This window comes from Pseudophryne corroboree, chromosome 5 (assembly GCF_028390025.1).
Source record: "Pseudophryne corroboree isolate aPseCor3 chromosome 5, aPseCor3.hap2, whole genome shotgun sequence".
NCBI lineage: Eukaryota > Metazoa > Chordata > Amphibia > Anura > Myobatrachidae > Pseudophryne > Pseudophryne corroboree.
In genome coordinates this window covers 123,490,088-123,510,167 of record NC_086448.1, presented here as the reverse complement: position 1 = coordinate 123,510,167, position 20,080 = coordinate 123,490,088, and positions in this window count along the sequence as shown.

Sequence of the window (20,080 nt, the reverse complement as noted above, 5' to 3'; positions counted from 1 at the left end):
ATTGTCTAGCTCAGCTCTAGCTAAGTGAAGTTAACTGTGTTTCCCTGCAGGTGCAGTTTCTTTCCTAAATGCTGCACAGTATCGTTATCCAGTTCTACACCTGTGCAGGCCTTTCCTTTGGCTGCACAGGTAATCTCATCAAGCTCCTGACTGCTGGTACCAGCCAGCACCTGAGATTCCTGCCTGTTCCAGTTCCCTGGATCCACTCCGGTTATTCACAAACTACCATCCTGTTCGGTGTTCAGTTTGCATCCAGTCCAAGTCATCTCAAGAGTGCTTCCTGATCCAGTTCTACAGTGACCATCCAGTCTGAAAGCTGGTTACCACACTGCTAAGGTCAGCCACTCCACCATACTGGACTGCAGCTACAAGTAAGGAGAGTGTTGTACATCATTACTGTATCATCCCAGTGTTAGCCTGGTTACTACTATCACACTCTCCTCATACATCATCCATTCACCAACCCCAAAACCCTTAGTGGTCTAGTGGTCAGGATCCGGCATTTTCTTGCCAAGACCCGGGTTCGATTCCCGGCCAGGGGATGGTATTTGCCAGCATACTTATACACCTCCAAGTACTTGCACAGACATTTCCTGACTCCGGATTCACAAACAAATACCATTCTGACAGTATGAACTAGCCTCATGGATCCGGCTGAAGGAATTTGTCTATCACCAGACCTCCTGAATAATATTGCAGGTCGTCTGGAGGTAACAAATCACCAGCTGGCACGATGCATACAAGAAATCTCTACCCGCCAAGATCAAATTCTGACTACTGCTACAGGACCAGGAGTTCTTACCCATCCTGTACCATATGCTGCTTCTGTGCCCAGGCTTCACCTTCCTACACCTGATAAGTTTGATGGAAACCCCAAGCTATGCCGGGGGTTTTTGAACCAATGTGACGTACATTTCACTCTACAACCTGCCAACTTTCCTTCGGATAAAATCAAAGTTGCATATATTGTCTCCCTGCTATCCGGTCCAGCCCTGGATTGGGTATCACCTTTGTGGGAGAGATCTGACCCATTGCTGTTTGCCTATACTGACTTTATTGCCACTTTCCGTAAGATATTTGACGAGCCCGGAAGATCTACGTCAGCATCTAAAGACATCTTACGGCTGCGCCAGGGCACTAAAACCATGGGTCAGTATGTGGTACAGTTCCAGACGATAGCATCGGAATTACAGTGGAACGAAGAAGCCCTCATAGCTACATTCTGGCATGGGCTATCAGAAGAAATCAAAGATGTCTTGGCAACTCGTGACCATCCTTCCAAGTTGGCAGATCTCATTTCCCTGTGCACCAAAGTGGACTTACGACTCCGAGAACGTTCCTGTGAGAAAAGTACACTAAAGGTTCCATCAGTATCTTCTCCTGAGAAAATCACTGCTGTTGAGGAATCCATGCAACTTGGCAGATCCCGCCTCCCTCCAGAGGAGCGTCAGAGGCGACGTCAAACAAATCTGTGTTTGTACTGTGGTGAAGCTGGACATTTGATCTCCTCTTGTACCAAACGACCGGGAAAACAGTCACTCCAGATTCCTCAGGAAGGAAAGAGATTAGGAGTATTACATCCCTCTCCCAAACAGTCAGACTCCGTGATTCCAGTGACTCTTGTTGTGGCTAACAAACGTAACTTTCTGTCTGTTCTCCTGGACTCTGGTGCTGCTGGAAATTTCATAACGCAAAGTTATGTTGCCAAGCATCACATACCCACTGTGACACTGGCTCATCCAGTGTCACTGTCAGCTGTGGATGGCAGTTTGATCCTACATGGATCCATCACCCAGTGTACTTCAGTAGTTAAACTCCAGGTGGGGGCATTACATTCTGAAGAAATATCTTTTCTGGTCATCCCTAAAGCCACTCATTCCATTGTACTCGGTTTTCCCTGGCTTCAGAAACATAATCCCCTAATTGAGTGGTCTACCATGCACATTTTGTCTTGGGGTAAGAACTGTTCCAGTGTCTGTTTGAAACAAGTGGTACCTGTTCGGTCATCTGATACTACCATTGCTGAGAAATTACCAACTCAGTACTACTCATATATTGAAGTTTTCAGCAAACAAGGGGCTGATACTTTGCCTCCTCATAGAGAATGGGATTGCCCCATAGACCTGGTCCCTGGAAAATCACCTCCCAGGGGTCGTACATATCCATTATCTGTACCAGAGATGAAGTCCATGACCAAGTACATCCAAGAGAACCTGAAGAAAGGGTTCATCCGTCCTTCATCATCTCCAGCCGGTGCAGGGTTTTTCTTTGTAAAAAAAAAAAAGATGGCGGACTCCGACCCTGTAGTGACTACAGAGGGCTCAATGAGATCACTGTCAAAAACCGTTATCCTCTGCCTTTAATCACGGAGCTCTTCGACAGAGTGAAGGGGTCTACTATATTCACAAAACTTGACTTGAGGGGTGCCTACAATCTGATTCGCATTCGCCAGGGTGATGAATGGAAAACAGCATTTAACACGAGAGATGGGCACTATGAATATCTGGTCATGCCCTTTGGTCTGAGTAATGCCCCAGCAGTGTTTCAACATTTTGTGAATGAGATATTTCGTGACCTTCTGTACCACTCTGTTGTTGTCTACTTAGATGACATTCTCATATTCTCCAGTGACCTTGTTTCACATCGTGACCAAGTAAAAGAGGTTCTCCGAAGACTTCGTGTAAATCACTTGTATTGTAAACTTGAAAAATTTATTTTCGAGGTGCCAGATATTCCTTTTCTTGGATACATCATTTCAGGTGCCGGCCTCAAGATGGATCCTGAAAAAGTTCAAGCGGTACTCTCCTGGTCTGAGCCTAATTCCCTGAAAGCCATTCAGAGATTCCTGGGCTTTGCCAATTATTATCGAAATTTATTAAGGGGTTCTCTACATTAGTAGCTCCTATCTCTGCTTTGACCCGAAAGGGAGCCAATCCAACACAGTGGTCTCCGGAAGCAAAAACAGCATTTCAGTTACTGAAACAGTCCTTTATTTCAGCTCCGGTACTCAGTCAGCTGGATGTTACTCAACCCTTCATCCTTGAGGTGGACGCATCCTCAGAAGGAGTAGGGGCTGTTCTTTCACAGAGACTCGAGGACAAACTGCATCCCTGTGGATTCTTTTCAAAGAAATTTCTGCCTGCCGAGAGGAACTACCCCATTGGCGAGAAAGAACTATTAACCACTAAATTAGCCTTTGAGGAATGGCGTTATCTGCTGGAGGGAGCTCGCTTTCCAATTTCGATATTCACAGACCACAAGAATCTTCTTTTTCTCAGAACTGCCCAGTGTCTCACACCCAGGCAAGCCCGGTGGGCACTGTTTTTCTCTCGGTTTGATTTTAAAATTTTATACCATCCAGGATCCCGTAACTGTAAGGCTGATGCTTTATCCCGTTCTATGGTTCCAGAAGGCGAATCAGATGGAGATGAACAGTATCCGCTGCTAAAGCCTACTGTATTTGCTTATACTGATGTGGTCACACCTCCTCCTGGTAAAACATGTCACTCCTGACCTTCGCAGGCGACTATTACTATGGGCCCATGCTTCCAAGTTCTCCGGCCATGCGGGAGTTAGAAAGACTTTGGAATTTGTTAAAAGATCCTATTGGTGGTCTTCCTTACGTTCTGATGTCCAGGAATTCGTGTCATCTTGTCCTCAGTGCACTCAGCATAAGGTCTCCCGTCAGTCTCCAGTTGGTCCCTTGCAACCATTATCCATACCACTACAACCTTGGACCCATATTTCAATGGATTTCATTACTGATTTCCCATCCTCCAAGGGATTTACCACTATCTGGGTTGTAGTTGACCGTTTTTCAAAAATGGCACACTTTGTACCTCTGGCACACTGACTGCCATCAGCTCCACGCCTCTCTCAGCTTTTCATCTCTGAAATATTTTGCCTTCACGGATTGCCCACTGAGATTGTGTCTAACAGAGGATCCAAATTTGTCACCCGCTTCTGGCGAGCTCTCTGCTCATCTTTACAGATTAAGTTAAAGTTCTCCACGGCATATCACCCGCAATCTAATGGGCAGACTGAGAGGGTCAATCAGGATTTAGAGACTTTCCTCTGTATGTATATATCATCCTCGCAGGATGACTGGACAGATTTCCTGCCATGCGCTGAATTCGCTCATAACAACTCCTACCATACTTCCTCTGAAACCACTCCTTTCTACACTGTGTATGGACGGCATCCTCGTGTTCCTGAATTCCAGTCTCTCCCAGTATTTGATGTACCAGCTGCCAAAGCAACTCTTCAATATTTTGCAAACATCTGGAAGGAGGTTCATGCCACACTTAAAAAATCTTCAGTACGTTACAAGATTTTTGCCGATAGAAGCGGGAGGGCTATTCCTCACCTCAAGGTGGGTGATCGAGTTTGGTTATCCACACGCAATATCAGGCTCCGGGTACCATCAATGAAACTTGCACCTCGCTTTATCTGTCCTTTTCCTATCATCAAGGTCATCAATCCAGTGGCTTACCGTTTACAACTTCCACAATCACTTCGAATTCCCAACTCTTTTCATGTGTCGCTTCTCAAACCGCTTATACTCAACAGGTTTCAGTCTTCTCTTCCCAAGGCTCCCCTTGTTAAAACTCAGCGAGGGGTAGAATTTGAAGTCGAAAACATCATTGACTCTCGTTGTCGTTATGGGAAACTCCAATATCTGATCCATTGGAAGGGATATGGTCCTGAGGAGAGGTCCTGGGTACATTCTGAAGATGTTAATGCTCCTCGTCTCATCTCCAACTTTCATACAAAGTACCCACGAAAACCAAGGAGATGTCCTGAGGCCACTCCTCAAGGGGGGGTACTGTCACAATCCGGTCCAGTTTGCCCTGCCGATGGGTCACTTACCCCTCCTGCCGCATGCAGATTCGCTCTATCACAAAGTACCCGTGTCCGCTGTCGCTTACAAGACATACAGGCTTCAGTATTTCCCGGCCTGGAAGGCCACAAGCTACATCAAAGCCTGACCTAGAGTACTGCTGTGCCAAGTCCCAATCACCTGACTGTGGTTCAGCCAATCGTTAGCCAGTATGATCTCTCTGCACCATCTGATTCTGCTCAGCCTATCCCAACTAGCCACGGGGTATATGTTCCGGTTACTGGCTCTCAGTCTTCGCTAGTTCATTGTCTAGCTCAGCTCTAGCTGAGTGAAGTTAACTGTTTTTCCCTGCAGGTGCAGTTTCTTTCCTAAATGCTGCACAGTATCGTTATCCAGCTCTACACCTGTGCAGGCCTTTCCTTTGGCTGCATAGGTAATCTCATCAAGCTCCTGACTGCTGGTACCAGCCAGCACCTGAGATTCCAGCCTGTTCCAGTTCCCTGGATCCACTCCGGTTATTCACAAACTACCATCCTGTTCGGTGTTCAGTTTGCATCCAGTCCAAGTCATCTCAAGAGTGCTTCCTGATCCAGTTCTACAGTGACCATCCAGTCTGAAAGCTGGTTACCACACTGCTAAGGTCAGCCACTCCACCATACTGGACTGCAGCTACAAGTAAGGAGAGTGTTGTACATCATTACTGTATCATCCCAGTGTTAGCCTGGTTACTACTATCACACTCTCCTCATACATCATCCATTCACCAACCCCAAAACCCTTGGTGGTCTAGTGGTCACGATCCGGCATTTTCTTGCCGAGAGCCGGATTCGATTCCCGGCCAGGGGATGGTATTTGCCAGCTTACTTATACACCTCCAAGTACTTGCACAGACATTTCCTGACTCCGGATTCACAAACAAATACCAGTCTGACATCATGCGAGGACATTTCAGTGGGACCTTCTGGACAAGTGGTCCGGGTCCCATCTAAAAATACATCAGAAAATAAGCCTGTCCCCCAGGGCCAGGGTGTCTCTCATGTGGTGGCTGCAGAGTGCTCACCTTCTAGAGCAGGGCTGGCCAAACCGGTCCTCGAGATCTACCAACATTTCATGTTTTCCAGGCCTCCTGGAGATCTGTAGAATTGTCAGTTACTAATGAATGCAGCACATCTTAATTAGTAATGACTACACCTGTGCACCAGCTAGGTGGTCTGGAAAATGTGTATTGTTGGTAGATCTCGAGGACTGGTTTGGCCAGCCCTGTTCTAGAGGGTCGCAGGTTCGGCATTCAGGACTGGGTTCTGGTGACCACGGACGCGAGCCTCCGAGGATGGGGAGCAGTCACGCAAGGAAGAAATTTTCAGGGACTATGGTCAAGCCAGGAGGCTTGTCTACACATCAACATACTGGAATTAAGGGCCATATACAACGGCCTACGACAAGCGGAGAATCTTCTTCGCAACCTACCGGTTCTGATTCAATCAGACAATGTCACAGCCGTGGCTCATGTAAACCGCCAAGGCGGGACAAGGAGCAGAGTGGCAATGGCGGAAGCCACCAGGATTCTTCGCTGGGCGGAAAATCACGTAAGCGCTCTGTCAGCAGTCTTCATTCCGGGAGTGGACAACTGGGAAGCAGACTTCCTCAGCAGACACGATCTCCATCCAGGAGAGTGGGGACTTCATCAAAAAGTTTTTGCAGATAACAAGTCTTTGGGGAATTCCTCAAATAGACACGATGGCGTCACGCCTCAACAAGAAACTTCATTGGTATTGTGCCTGGTCAAGGGACCCTCAGGCAGTAGCGGTGGACGCCCTGGTGACACCATGGGTGTTCCAGTCGGTCTATGTGTTCCCTCCTCTTCTTCTCATCTCAAAAATATTGAGAATCATAAGACAAAAAAGAGTGCAGACAATACTCATTGTCCCAGATTAGCCTCGAAGGGCCTGGTACTCAGATCTTCAGGAAATGCTCACAGAAGATCCGTGGCCTCTTCCTCTCAGGGAGGACCTGTTACAGCAGGGGCCCTGCGTGTTCCAAGACTTACCACGTTTACGTTTGACGGCATGGCGGTTGAACACCGAATCCTAGCTGGGAAAGGTGTTCCGGAAGAAGTCATCCCTACGCTGATAAAGGCTAGGAAGGAGGTGACGGCGAAACATTATCACTGTATCTGGATGAAGTATGTTTCTTGGTGTGAAACCAAGAATGCTCCTACGGAGGTTTTCCATCTGGGCCGTTTTCTCCACTTTCTACAGACAGGAGTGGATATGGGTCTGAAGTTAGGCTCCATTAAGGTACAAATTTCGGCCCTATCTATTTTCTTTCAGAAGGAATTGGCTTCTCTCCCAGAAGTCCAGACTTTTGTAAAGGGAGTGCTGCACATCCAGCCTCCTTTTGTGCCCTCAGTGGCACCATGGGACCTTAATGTGGTATTACGGTTCCTAAAATCTCACTGGTTTGAACCGCTTAAGTCGGTTGAATTCAAATTTCTCACTTGGAAGGTGGTCATGTTGTTGGCCTTGGCATCTGCGAGGTGGGTGTCCGAATTGGCGGCCTTGTCTCACAAGAGCCCTATCTGATTTTCCATGTGGATAGAGCGGAGTTGAGGACTCGTCCTCAATTTTTGCCCAAGGTGGTTTCATCGTTTCATATGAACCAACCTATTGTGGTGCCTGTGGCTACGGGTGACTTGGAGGACTCCAAGTCCCTGGATGTAGTCAGGGCCTTAAAAATTTATGTAGCCAGGACGGCTCGGGTTAGGAAAACAGAAGCACTGTTTGTCCTGTATGCAGCCAACAAAGTTGGCGCTCCTGCTTCAGAGCAGACTATTGCTCGCTGGATCTTGTCGAAGTCGAAAAATATTGAGGTACACACATCACGTACAAACTACACACAGATGGCCTCCGTGCGCATACTTGTTCTGCCGTGCGTGCACATATTCGCAATTTGCGTATGGTCGCTCCCGCGGTCCTGCGCATTAGCGCGTGGTATGGGTATTTACATTAGAGGTTGTGAGCGCATGGAAAGGCCATCAAAACACATCACATATTTAATCCAAATAGTGCACAATGTACACAGTCTCCCCGCATCACACCAACAAGTTACAACAGTTTAAATGGTATCAGAACAAAGGGATTCACCTTTACAGGATAGGAGGGGACAGAACAAGGTTATAAGGTGGTGTTTGGTATCCAGCTGTAGGGTATTTTAAGGGTAATATTCCGGTGTTGGTTTGCAGAAGATCGCATGTTCCTGCGTATAGTTATGTGCAGAAGCAGAATATAGATATAAACTGTTTTTACTGTACATTAAGTATGCGGCGGGAACCCAGAGGAGACCACCCACAAGTGCATCTGGAACAGACATCGCCCACCTATTCAAACCAACCTATGACCTCTCCTGTACTGTCAATGACAATCCCTGTGTCCAATGGACAAAGAGATTACAGTATCCATTGTGTTAAGTTTTGGAAGATTGTATAAAAGGAGCCTGCTGCAGGCTTGGTCTCGCTCTCTCAAGACCCACAAAGTTATCTATCTAGATGACCGAAGACCAGACTGGGTAGCGCGGCGAAGATTCAAACAAGTATGTACCATTGACTGTAGCCATTATTCTATTGTATTGCTTTGTGATTGTAACTCCCTTTCAGTAATAATAGGCTGTGGTGTCGGAACCCAGCCGTTTAAATATAATTTGGTGTCGTGTCTTCCTTTCCCTGCTAAGGTTTAAAGTGTATTACTATCGCATGCATAACTGTTAAGGGTTCACTGTGTAACATTGGGTGTGTACGCGCTGTGTGTACTTTGTACAGCCAGCGTGGCGTGTGTACGCAAAGTCCATACACGGTACGGGACTCTGTACGCTAAAGGTGTAACAAGTACGTAGGTTGTGTATTAAGTATAGCGGCCGCAGCGGCTTCATTTAAAGTGTATGAAATGTCTTTTTAAAGTATTGCTTTTAGTCCTGCACGTAAACCAGCGTTTACAATTGGGAGCTCGTCCGATTTGCCACATACTTGCAGCCTAACGGGTCATAGCAGACTTAATCTATCAGCAAAGGGTGGACAGAAGGTATCCTACGTAACCTTTTCATGGTCGATGGATGTAGAAACAGACAAAATCAGCTGCGCAAAGTATCAGGGAAAGGACAGTACAATTTTAGGAGAACCGATGTATGTATATAAATTGATTTATTAATGAAAAAGCATAAAATAGCAGTAAAAGATGACATAAAATTGTTGGATATAAAAAGGCACACCTTGACTAAGTTTATCCGTTTAAACAGACACCAAATTGTGTCGGTTCTCTATATGGAAGTCCACAAAAGGAAATAAAGTCCAGCTGTTTGTTGGAAAGCAATAGATGGTAATAGCCGTAATGTTAATACTGGAAGTGAATGATCAGTGCAGTAGACATCCCATAATAATAAATTGGGGGAGTGATCCAGTGTTATTTATTGTTCAATTACCTCTCCTTAGGTGGGCTGGTCCAAAGCCGAGCGTCCTCGGCGATGTGTCCTGCAATGCCCACTGTGCGAATGCCGCAGGGGAGAGGGAGCCGTGGATTCACTGTAAAGTGTATGCCGTGTGCTGGTTTATCCGGCTGACGGGGAGCCGTATGTTGATACGGGCGGCTCGAGAATTCAGATCCGCGGCTATTCTGGGATCTCTGTGGAGATGAAGGACGGCTTGCGGGGAGAACAAACCCGCTAATGCTTTCAAATCGGATACCTCGGCAGGTGTGCAGACAGGAGGCGTATTCCTTTGAGAAAGTCACGGGTCACGTGACGAAACTAGTTAGGCCACGCCTCCTGTCTGCACACCTGCCGAGGTATCCGATTTGAAAGCATTAGCTCCCTCTCCCCTGCGGCATTCGCACAGTGGGCATTGCAGGACACATCGCCGAGGACGCTCGGCTTTGGACCAGCCCACCTAAGGAGAGGTAATTGAACAATAAATAACACTGGATCACTCCCCCAATTTATTATTATGGGATGTCTACTGCACTGATCATTCACTTCCAGTATTAACATTACGGCTATTACCATCTATTGCTTTCCAACAAACAGCTGGACTTTATTTCCTTTTGTGGACTTCCATATAGAGAACCGACACAATTTGGTGTCTGTTTAGACGGATAAACTTAGTCAAGGTGTGCCTTTTTATATCCAACAATTTTATGTCATCTTTTACTGCTATTTTATGCTTTTTCATTAATAAATCAATTTATATACATACATCGGTTCTCCTAAAATTGTACTGTCCTTTCCCTGATACTTTGCGCAGCTGATTTTGTCTGTTTCTATATTCTCCAACCAAACACCCACATAGTGTTTTTCAGCCGCGCATGTATCAGGGTAATTTGATTATTAGCCTCCTGCAATTGAGGCGCTGTAGAAGCAGTCTTCTGTTTTTTCTCTATGGTCGATGGATGCACTGAAAACCCTACTTGTGTGCTGATTAGATGACGTCTGCTCTGTATGGTTTGCAGAGGTGCTGGTAGAACCCGTAGAACAACAGGGAAAAAAGCTATTTAAAAATCTGTAAAAAAATAATTTTTAGCGCCAAATAGCGTACACAAAAGACACCCATACTTTGCATACTCTCTCACATTGTTGCCATAAAACTAAGATTGCTAGATTCATTTAGATCTGTGTGAAACCGGAGATATTTGTTGCTATATAGTTAAAAATAAAACAGTATTTTAAGGAAGTAAGTGAAAAGACACAAACGCAGGTCTGCATAAAAGTTTATACAGAACAAGTTGTGTCTAGTGGGCAGTAGTAATTACTATTGTTCACATTTATAGAGCTGTATGATTTGTTTTATTGCGGAGGCAGGGTTTTGTGCACGTGTCTCGGACAAAGTACAGGACTGCGCAAACAGCGTAAAAAGACACGCACGGTCGCGTGTTTACGCAAAGTGCGTAAGAGGGCGGACGCTAAGTAAAAATTACACAATAGTGTTGTTTAGTTGAAAGGTGGGATAGTAGCCATGCTACAATAGCACAAAACTACCCTTTTTCTAAAGCAGATTAGTATAAAACTTTTGTTTAAACTGTATTAACTCTGGGGTAAAGCTGCCTATCTGAATGAATTGAAATTTTCTGTACAGAAAAACCAAAGTGTATTTGTGTGAGTGAAAGCGGACAGAGTGGAACTGAACCCAAAAACTGAAGTGGTAACACCGGGTTAGTAGAGGCCCGGCGGCGTAGGGTTCGCTACCTTGCGTGATTAGAACTGATGTGGTCTGAAGTGGTCTTAGTGGTCCCATACAACTAAGTGCTGAAGTGGTCTGGAGTGATCTAGGCTAGGTGGTCTACAGCAATCGTAGGGCATATAGATAACTAGTATCTATAGGCTGTGCTATTGCATCGCATGTCCGTGTGTTCTGCACAGCACAACGTGATACCATTGTGTCATATGCGCTGTGGGAGAGCATACGCAGACGTGATTGCATAGACAAAAGGGGTTTTTCTTTGACAACGTTGGGAAATCTCCCTGGTGGGCTTCACTGGAAAGGGTGAAGGATAGTTATCTAATTTCTCTGTTTTTCACCCTACAAACAATTCCAGTTGAAAGATACCGAAAAGGAATTTTTCGCTGCCTCTCTCAGGAAAATATTCCAAACAGAACTTCCACCGAAAGAAATTACGGTGTTGTAAGGTCTGATAGGAGCCCTAAGTTGGGTACATTGCCTTCGCTATCAACAGTGTATCGTAGTACTGGCCAACGTGGGCGGAGAGTGAGTGGAAGGCGCTCGGAGATACTTCCACCGTCTACTTACATTGAGTATTTTGGTGTTTGTGGGAATTTTTTTTGTTATTAAAAGAGACCCACAAATATGGGAGCCAGTTGCAAAAGTATTTTGCAATGAATGGTTATGTATGACTGACAAAGATAGGGTACCATTCCCTAAGGTGGGCAGCTTTGAACCGGAGGTATTGCAGAACTTAAGGATAAGGATATGTCTGATAAAATCCAGAAAACAAAGGATTAGACATACAGATTGTTTAAATTTATGGCAGCAAGAGGGGGATGTGCAAAGGGAATTAGCTCGCACAGCAGGTTCCAAACCTAGCAGGGAAATAATGGCGACCGCACCACCACCACCATATATTGTTGGGGAGAAAGTGGCTACAAGCAATGGTGCATTAGTACAGGATAGGAATGTGACTGATAAATGTACTAACGCTAACCCTTGCCAGCTGTATCCCATTTTAAATTTTCCTCAGGATTGTGAGCAGGAAGATGATCCCAGCACGATATCGGCACTCTCTCTAGCAGCCACCATACAGGATACTCAGGTGGGCACGGCCATCAAGAGTTGTAGCAAAGCCCCCTAGTGGAGGGATAAGTGAGGTCGTGTCCACAGGTAAGTACGGTACCATACATTCTGCAGAAACTATAGCTCCCCACATTGTAGAATCAAACCAGAAGGATGTAATTGAATTAAATCCTGTCAGGGTGATTGCAGTTCCCAACGGGAAAACTGACAATCAGGGAGTAACTCCCATCAGGAACATTGCCATGCATTGTCCCTGGTCCCGGGCAGAGTTAAGGTCAATTATGTCTGAATTTCCTGATCCCAAAAAAGATCTAGTCGTATGCCAGAGATTGATTAAAGAGATAGGTAACGCCCATGAGCCTACAAATAAAGATTGGCGAACAGTGCTACGAGTGTGTTTACCCTCAAATATTGACACCACGAAATTCATAGCAGACAGTAAGTTAGATGCAGAAGTACCTCTCACTGATGAATACAATCAGGAGAACGTAAAGCAAATCAATCTGCAACTAGGAGTGTATTTCCCTACTGTTGTCAAGTGGAACAAAATCTTCTCCATAAGACAAAAGGAAGGTGAAACGGCATCCGAATATTTCCATCGGGCACTGCAGGAAATGTCTAGATACACTGGGATCAAGGACATAAAAGATAATGCACATCACAGGGAGGTAGCTGTTACTGTATTAATGGATGGGTTAAAGGAGGCATTAAGGACAAGGGTACAAACCTCTCTACCTAACTGGAGAGGTATCTTGGTGGCTGCATTGAGAGTCCGCTGTCGAGCATGATAGGAACATCAGTAAGCACAGGGAGTTACAGGGGGATAAGCTGATGACGGTAAGTATACAGGCTCTCACAGCAAAACCCCATCAGCTGAAAGCTCAGACCCCTGCTGTTTAAAAAGACCCAGAACATGCTACATTTGTAAAAAGGAAGGACATTTTGCCCAGGATTGTAGGAATAAAAGGTACACATAACGTATACAGACCCCCTAGACCAGAATACGAACCACACTACAATGCACATAAATGGGATCAGGGACCACATAGGAGAAATTACGAGCCACATGCAGGGGAAACAAGGAGGTACCCACCAAGGAGAGATTGGCAGACCTCCAAAAATTCTCAGCTAACCCCCTCACATATTGTAGCTGCCAATGCGCTGCGGGAGGGTCCCAATATACAATAGGGGTTGGGCCACACCTGTAGTCTGCAGCCAGTGAAATTGATTGCTAGCCTTGGAAGCGAACCTGAGGTCACGGTTGATGTAGCTGGTGTATCAATATTACCATTTCTTGTAGATACAGGGGCGGCCAGGTCAGTGTTGAATTCCACGTCAGTCATAAAGACCACGGGAAAAATTATTTCGGCAATGGGAGTAACAGGAACGGTGCAACAATACCCTTTGAGTAGACCTGCAGAGATTACGAACCAAACATTTGCAAACCAAACATTCTTTTCTGCTGACTGCATCGGCTCCGACTAATCTACTCGGCAGAGATTTATTGTGTAAAATGCGGTGTGTCATATACTGTACTCCTGAGGGTGTCTTCTTGGATATACCTGAGAACCATGCTCAAGAAGTACAAGATATATTAGACACCCCTCAAAGGCTAATGTCGCATTCTACTGTTATAGACAAGTGTCCATCAAAGGTAGAGGAAATGATCTCACAAATACCGGGTTCCCTTTGGACCAAAGATGGACAAGACACTGGATTGATGGCGAATGTAGCTCCAGTAGTAGTACAAGTAAAAGATGGTAGGATAGCTCCAAAAATCCCCTAGTAACCTCTGAAACCAGAGGTAGAATTAGGAGTGTACCCCGTCATAGAGCGGCTGCTACAGCAGGGCATCCTAGTCAGGACGTCCAGCACCGCCAATAGTCCCATCTTCCCTGTGAAAAAGAGTGGGGGGAGGGGTTACAGACTAGTGCAGGATCTAAGGGGGATAAACAAGATAGTTGAGAGCCAATTCCCCGTAGTGCCCAATCCAGCTGTCATCCTCATGCAAATTCCCTCTACTGCAAAATTCTTCACTGTGATTGACCTCGGTTATGCTTTATTTTCTGTCCCTCTTCACCCTGACAGCCAGTACCTTTTTGCTTTTACATACAGGGAAGTACAGTACACCTGGACTCGTCTCCCCAAGGTTTCATTGACAGCCCGAGTATTTTCTCCCAGGCCTTGCATGACTGTTTACAATCCTTTCAACCTCAGTGGATCAGTACTAATACAGTATGTCGATGACTTATTGTTGTGCTCTGACTCACTCGAATCGTCCTTGAAAGACACGAAACAGCTTCTGTTTCATCTTTCCCAAACGGGACACAAGGTTTCAAAGGATAAGTTGCAGTTGTGCCGGACCAGGGTCAAATATTTGGGACATTGCTTGACTCAGGGACTTAGACACCTCACTTCTGATAGAATACAGGCGATTCGTGACATGACTCTGCCACAAACGCAGCAGCAGATCCACACTTTCCTTGGAATTTGTGGGTACTGTCGAAACTGGATTCCAGGGTTCTCTATACTGGCTTTACCTTTGCAAGAAATGGTCTCTTCGAACAAGCCAGAATGGATCTCGCACACAGATGAGTCCGAACTGGCATTTGAGAGACTCAAACAGTGCCTATCACAGGCACCTGCATTAGGTATGCCAGATTATGAGAAGCCCTTTGAATTGTACGGTACAGAAAGTGCAGGGTGCGCGGCAGGAGTTTTAACGCAGAGACATGGTGATGCCAGCAGACCGGTAACTTACTACAGTGCACAGTTGGACACTGTAGCACGGTCTCTCCCCACTTGCTTGCGAAGTGTTGCAACAATAGCTTTGCTAGTAAGTAAAAGCGAGGACGTAGTTTTAGGACATGACCTGACCATTCATACACCTCATGCAGTATCAGCCTTGCTAAACTCAGCCCAAACCAGACATGTCATCTGCTCGGTTTACAAAGTGGGAATTATCACTGATGGCCCCGGTAAACATCACCATTAAGATATGCAGCTCACTAAATCCTGCAACTTACTTGCCAAGTGTGCCTGGACAGGCACAAAGGGTGGAGGATGAAAATGTTGGTGAAGGAGGATTTAGTGCAGACACTGATATGCATGATTGTATGGAATACCTGAATCAGACTTTCACAGCGAGACCTGACATCAGTGACAACCCACTGGAAGGAGTAGACTTTACCTTCTACACTGACGGTAGTTGCCACAGACAGACAAAATCGGGAGACTTGTGCACTGGATATGCAGTTGTAGATGATGAAGGTATCATAGAAGCTGAACCCCTGGGCCCACCGCACTCAGCACAAGTTGCTGAGCTGGTCGCCCTAACCAGAGCGTGTGAATTGGCCAAGGGTAAGTCAGCTAATATATACACAGATTCAAGGTACGCCTTTGGAGTGGTGCATGATTTTGGGGCCTTATGGCGCCTCAGAAATTTCATGACGGCAGCTGGCACACTTGTAGCGCATGCGTCCCACATTAAAAGGCTTTTGGCAGCAATACAGGAACCAGACAGAGTGGCTGATATCAAGTGCAAAGCACACACTTACAACCAAGACCCAATTTCACTTGGTAACAGCCGGGCAGATGAAGCTGCTAAATCAGCAGCAAGCACCCCCATACAAATGAACATCACATCACTGATGACATTTAACACGATCAACACACAACAATTAATTGAAATGCAAAATTTGTGTTCCCTAAAGGTAAAGGCAGTCTGGAGGGCAAAGGGGTATGGCCAGGAGTCCTCAGGACTGTGGACAGGTGGACAAGGTAAGCCGGTGGCCCCCAGAGCATATCTTCCAAGCCTAGCTGAGGCGGCACACGGTCTGACTCATCTGGGCAAAGAGGGTATGTGCAAGTTGGTAAGAGCCTACTGGTGTGCGCCAGGATTCTCTTCTCATGCAGGTAAGAGAGCAATGACATGCTTTACTTGCTTGAGGAAGAATATTGGAAAGACAATACCAACAGAGCCATCCCATATCCCTCCTACAGACGGACCTTTTCAGGTAATACAAATCGATTTCATACAGTTACCACCCTGTAGGAATTTGAAATATGTGTTAGTTTGTATTGATGTATTTTTCAACTGGGTAGAAGCGTTCCCTGCTGCCACAAATACTGCTACGTTCACTGCAAAGAAAATTGTGCAGGAATTTGTGTGTAGATATGGTATCCCTAGAATAATTGAAAGTGACAGGGGTACCCATTTTACAGGTGAAGTCTTTCAGGTCATGTGCAAACTGATGGGAATTAATAGCAAGCTGCATACTCCGTACCGTCCACAGGCAAGTGCAAAGGTAGAGAGAGTGAACAGCACTATTAAGAACAAGCTGAGCAAATTAATGGCTGAGACTGGATTGTCGTGGCCAGAAGCTTTGCCACTAGTGTTGTACAGCATCAGAACCACTCCCAGGTCTCCCCTTAACTTATCAACCTTTGAAATTATTTTTGGTCGACAACCTCATGTATTCATAGACCCCCAGGATGGTTTGAAATGTAATAATGAAGTGACTGTGAAATATTTGGTTGCGATGAGCCAGCAGCTGAGAAATCAACAAATAAATTTAAAGCTGGTGATCCTTGACCTACCGAACAGTAATTGTCATGACATTGAGCCTGGGGATTATGTGATGATTCGAAATTTCTTACGCTCAGGTTGCCTCATAGACAGGTGGGAAGGACCATACCAAGTCTTGTTAACCAGCACGACAGCATTGAAGGTCGCCGAAAGAGAGACTTGGGTCCACTCGTCCCACTGCAAGAAGGTCGCTGACCCGGAGAGAACTCGTGACAAAGAGCAGAGTACAGAGAATCTCGTATCACTGGGGTGTTTGTTCCGGGAAAGTTGAGAGGCAGGACTGTTGAAGGGCATCTGAGCACAGAGAGTAACAAGATCTAGAACGGTTGTCGCACCATTTCTTTCTCTAACGTCCTAGTGGATGCTGGGGACTCCGTAAGGACCATGGGGAATAGACGGGCTCCGCAGGAGACTGGGCACTCTATAAGAAAGATTTGGTACTATCTGGTGTGCACTGGCTCCTCCCTCTATGCCCCTCCTCCAGACCTCAGTTAGATTTCTGTGCCCGGCCCGAGCTGGTTGCACACTAGGAGCTCTCCTGAGCTGCTAGAAAGAAAGTTTAAATTAGGTTTTTTATTTTACAGTGAGACCTGCTGGCAACAGGCTCACTGCATCGAGGGACTAAGGGGAGAAGAAGCGAACCTACCTGCTTGCAGCTAGCTTGGGCTTCTTAGGCTACTGGACACCATTAGCCCCAGAGGGATCGACCGCAGGACTCGTCCTTGGTGTTCGTTCCCGGAGCCGCGCCGCCGTCCCCCTTACAGAGCCAGAAGCATGAAGATGGTCCGGAAAATCGGCGGCAGAAGACTTCAGTCTTCACCAAGGTAGCGCACAGCACTGCAGCTGTGCGCCATTGCTCCTCATACACACTTCACACTCCGGTCACTGAGGGTGCAGGGCGCTGGGGGGGGGGGGGGCGCCCTGAGCAGCAATAATATCACCTTGGCTGGCAAAATAACCACAATATATAGCCCCAGAGGCTATATATGTGGTAATTACCCCTGCCAGAATACAGAAAAAAGCGGGAGAAAAGGCCGCCGAAAAAGGGGCGGAGCCATCTCCCTCAGCACACTGGCGCCATTATTCCCTCACAGTTCCGCTGGAAGGAAGCTCCCTGACTCTCCCCTGCAGTCTACACTACAGAAAGGGTAAAAAAGAGAGGGGGGCACTAAATTTGGGCGCAGTTTAATACAATAAGCAGCTATAAAGGGTCATAATTCAGTTAGTCCCTGTATTATTATAGCGCTCTGGTGTGTGCTGGCATACTTTCTCTCTGTCTCCCCAAAGGGCTTTTGTGGGGTCCTGTCTCCTTTAAGAGCATTCCCTGTGTGTGTGCGGTGTGTCTGTACGGCTGTGTCGACATGTTTGATGAGGAGACTTATGTGGAGGCGGAGCAGATGCCTATAAATGTGATGTCACCCCCTGCGGGGCAGACACCTGAGTGGATGGATTTATGGAAGGAATTACGTGCAAGTGTCGACTCCTTACATAAAAAATTTGACGACATGCCAAATGCGGGACAGCCGGCTTCTCAGCTCGTGCCTGCCCAGACGATTCAAAGGCCGTCAGGGGCCCTGAAACGACCACTACCTCAGATGGCAGACACAGATGTCGACACGGATACTGATGCAAGTGTCGACGACGATGAGTCAAATTTAATGTCCACTAGGGCCATTTGTGGCATGATTGAGGCAATGAAAGAGGTATTACACCTTGCTGATATAAACCCAGGTACCTCAAAAAAGGGTATTATGTTTTGGGAGAAAAAACTACCTATAGTTTTTCCCCCATCTGAGGAATTGAATGAGGTGTGTGAAGAAGCGTGGGCTTTCCCCGATAAAAAATTGGTGATTTCAAAAAAATTACTAATGGCGTTCCCTTTCTCGCCAGAGGATAGGTCACGTTGGGAAACTCCCCCTAGGGTGGATAAAGCGCTCACACGTTTGTCTAAAAAGGTGGCACTACCGTCTCCGGATACGGCCGCCCTAAAGGAACCTGCTGATAGAAAGCAGGAGGCTATCCTAAAATCTATATACACACACACTGGTGTTATACGGAGACCAGCTATTGCTTCAGCCTGGATGTGCAGTGCTGCTGCTGCTTGGTCAGATTCCCTGTCGGAAAATATTGACACCCTAGACAGAGACACTATATTGCTAACCATAGAGCATATAAAAGACTCGGTCTTATACATGAGAGATGCACAGAGGGAGATCTGCCGGCTGGCATCTAGAATAAGTGCCTTGTCCATTTCTGCTAGGAGAGGCTTATGGACTCGGCAGTGGACAGGAGATGCAGATTCTAAAAGGCACATGGAAGTTTTGCCTTATAAGGGTGAGGAGTTATTCGGGGACGGTCTCTCAGACCTTGTTTCCACAGCAACAGCTGGGAAGTCTGCATTTTTGCCCCATGTCCCCTCACAGCCTAAGAAAGCACCGTATTACCAAGTACAGTCCTTTCGACCCCAGAAAAACAGGCGGGGAAAAGGCGGGTCCTTTCTGTCTAGAGGCAGAGGAAGGGGGAAAAAGCTGCAACACACAGCAGGTTCCCAGGACCAAAAGTCCTCCCCCGCTTCTTCCAAATCCGCCGCATGACGGTGGGGCTCCACAGGCGGAGCCAGGTACGGTGGGGGGCCGCCTCCAGAATTTCAGCGATCAGTGGGCTCGCTCACGGGTGGATCCCTGGATCCTTCAAGTAGTATCTCAGGGGTACAAGCTGGAATTCGAGGCGCCTCCCCCCCGCCGTTTCCTCAAATCAGCCTTACTGACGACTCCATCGGGCAGGGAGGCTGTGCTAGAGGCCATTCACAAGCTGTATTCCCAGCAGGTGATAGTCAAGGTGCCCCTACTTCAACAAGGCCGGGGCTACTATTCCACACTGTTTGTGGTACCGAAACCAGACGGTTCGGTGAGACCCATTTTAAATTTGAAATCCTTGAACACTTACATAACAAAATTCAAGATCAAGATGGAATCGCTCAGGGCGGTTATTGCAAGCCTGGACGAGGGGGATTACATGGTATCCCTGGACATCAAGGATGCTTATCTGCATGTCCCTATTTACCTTCCTCACCAGGAGTACCTCAGATTTGTGGTACAGGATTGCCATTACCAATTCCAGAGACTACCGTTTGGACTGTCCACGGCACCGAGGGTGTTTACCAAAGTAATGGCAGAAATGATGATACTCCTTCGAAAAAAGGGAGTTTTAATTATCCCGTACTTGGACGATCTCCTTATAAAGGCGAGGTCCAGGGAGCAGTTACTGGTCGGAGTAGCACTATCTCGGGAAGTGCTACAACAGCATGGCTGGATTCTGAACATTCCAAAGTCACAACTGGTTCCTTCCACTCGCTTACTGTTCC